This window comes from Tiliqua scincoides, chromosome 1 (genome assembly GCF_035046505.1).
Source record: "Tiliqua scincoides isolate rTilSci1 chromosome 1, rTilSci1.hap2, whole genome shotgun sequence".
Classification (NCBI taxonomy): domain Eukaryota; kingdom Metazoa; phylum Chordata; class Lepidosauria; order Squamata; family Scincidae; genus Tiliqua; species Tiliqua scincoides.
Window position 1 is genome coordinate 5,101,892 of NC_089821.1, and position 2,849 is coordinate 5,104,740.

General features: G+C 40.8%; 1 pseudogene; it reads right to left on the minus strand.

The window, feature by feature from the left end:
* Positions 1-1,810: 1,810 nt before the first annotated feature.
* On the minus strand, positions 1,811-1,927 carry LOC136637479 (5S ribosomal RNA; annotated as a pseudogene).
* Between the last annotated feature and the right edge of the window lie 922 nt (positions 1,928-2,849).

The following is a 2,849-nucleotide window of genomic DNA, read 5'->3' on the forward strand; positions in this document are numbered from 1 at the left end:
GGTCTTCATCACCTTTTTGTAAGCACTACCAGAGTAAGTGCATTGTAAACAACATACCAGTAAAACAGTGGTTCCCAACCTGGTATTCATGTACTCCCAGGGACACTCAACAGGACCTTTAGGGGTACTTGAAAAACAATGAAATAATGGTAGAAAAGGCAGATCATGCTCCAGAATGCCTTGCAAGACAGGAATGCCCTGCAAGGACCTACTTGTTACTTGTTGGCAACCTTCAGTCACGAAAGACTATGGTATCACACTCTGAAAGGTGGTTCCAGCAAGGCAGGAAGGGAGGTAGCTAGTTGGCTGTGAAAGCCCCACCAATAGCTAGTTTTTGGTCATCAATTCATGTATGAAACAGTGATTGAAAACCAGCACAGTAAAAAAGCTGAAACATAATATGGAAAGTGATCAATTACCCAGAATTTCTCAGCACACTTCTGGTGCAAAACAGTGCAAAGGCAGAGTCTTCTGTTCTTCAAACAGATAAAGAAAGAAAACACTGTGATGAATACATGAAGTCTGGGCTTTCATATGGAGAAGATGAGGGCTTGTATTATTAATTACAAATTTTGCTAAAATGAAGGGTACAATTTATGGAAATGGGCTGCCAAGGGATATGCAAGTGAAAAAGGTTGGGAACAACTGCAGGAGAACCAGGAATCAGATCCACCTTCAAGGTGTCTGATGTGTTAAGCCAGAAGCTCTACGTACAACATACAACCCATAACACATAACTGGGAGTGTGCAATTCAATTCACAGCAGAGAGATGCAGCTGCAAATATTTGCAACCCTTTTTACTCAGAAGTAGACCCACTGCTTTCCATGGGTGTTATTCTTATGTAAGGGTACACTGAATTGTAGCCGGCTTCAAATGGAAAGGAGGATTCCCATCCTGGTGTTTCAAAAAACATACCTGCTTTGCAAGCATTTGCAAAGCAGAACCAGGCTGCAGTAGAAGGAAGGGGAATAAAAGGTTAACAGACTGCTTCTAAGGAGCTGCCTGCTGCTTGGGAAACTTGGCTCCTGTCTGCTCTTGAGAAACTCTGAAACTTTTCAGAGTTGAAAGGCTTTGCCCTCTGATTGACCTGGAGATAAGGCGAAGTGATAATTTGAGCTTGATTACTTGGCAAAAATTTCACTTACTATAGGAGAGTATCTACAGTAATTGTATTAACTCACACAGCCTCAGCTCATTCTGTTTTCCCTTTGCTTCCCCCTCCCAAAGTGTCTTTTATTTGGACCTTTCGTTTCTTACCACTGATTGCATTCATGCACAACCTTCATTCCTGAAAGTATGCTATCTTCCTTGCAAAGTCTCCCTTGCATCTCTGGCTGCTTTATGGAATACACTTCCATTGCACTGTGTTGTGTTTCCCCTCTCACTCATCTTTCAGAATTTGCTCAAAAATTTGCTACCTTAGTCCCAGTATACTGACTGCACAGCCATATTGCTCCCTCCCCAACAAGATTTCCTCTTGTTTCTCTCACTTTCCAATTTGATATAGGTATAGCAATGATAACTGGGAACAGTAAATGATAATTTTCCAGTATTGAAAAGCAGTAGCTCAGATGACATTCAATATCTACAAAGGGAAATCCTCACGCCTCAAGTGCGCCATGTTAGGATATGAATACCTACTGAGCAATTTACTTAGTCAAGTCTCATCTTTCGAATCAGCTCATGGTTGGCAACCGTCAGTCTCGAAAGACTATGGTATAAGCCTACAGCACCTGGTATTCCCAGGCGGTCTCCCATCCAAGTACTAACCAGGCCTGACTCTGCTTAGCTTCTGAGATCATGGTATAAGCCTACAGCACCCGGTATTCCCAGGCGGTCTCCCATCCAAGTACTAACCAGGCCTGACCCTGCTTAGCTTCCAAGATCAGATGAGATCAGGGATGTGCAGGGTAACAGTTGCTTGATGAATCAGCTCAACAAACTGCAGTATACAGTTTTCAGAAGATGATGCAGAGTTGTGTCCTGTGCTTTCTTGTTTCAGAGTGAGGAAACCTTAAAATATAGCACACTGCTTTTTGCCCTACAGATCAATATGGTACAGATCTGTACCACATCACTATTGGGTCTTCTGGTTTTTCAAAATCACTTAAGTTTATAAACTTTTTTTCTAGGTGCAGTTGTGCAACTTGAATGGGGCACAATGGTAATGGTAAGAGAACCATAAAAAGGATATCTGTGGGACACACATCACCAATGCTGAGAAGCAGAAAATTTTCTGTAATGAAAAAGATATTTACCTACAGAAAATTCTTCCAGTTTCTAAAAAAAAATGCCTGCTAAGGGCTAGTAGTGATGTCATTAGGCAGGAAGCGATGTCATTAAACAGGCTATAAAAATAAGCACTCTCTCACTTAGGAACTCATTAGCTGCAAATAACAAAAATACGCAAATCTTGATCATAATTAAAGATATGAGAGCCCATTTTTCATGTGGACTGCCCTTTCAGCAGTAATACTTCAGTACTGCTTATCTGCTGAGAGCACAATAAAAAGCTTCTGCAGACCACATCCGACCCCTGAGCCTTATGTTTGACACCCCTGTCCCAGTCTAAGATAAGAATCTAGACTTTAAGTTTTCATTTGTCTTCTGCCAACATCTCATTACAATTATATAATTATAATTGCTACCAACACAACACTCCATGGTATCCTGAATTTTATTTCCATTAGCCTTAATATCCAAACTATCTTTTTGCCAGATAGTGGTTTGCCTGGGGCCACTTACTGAGTTCTTGGCAGAAGCAATAGTCAAACTAAAAACTGTCTCCTGCCACACTCTTATTTATTATAGAGTCTGTTCTATATATAATATAATAAAAAAATAAAA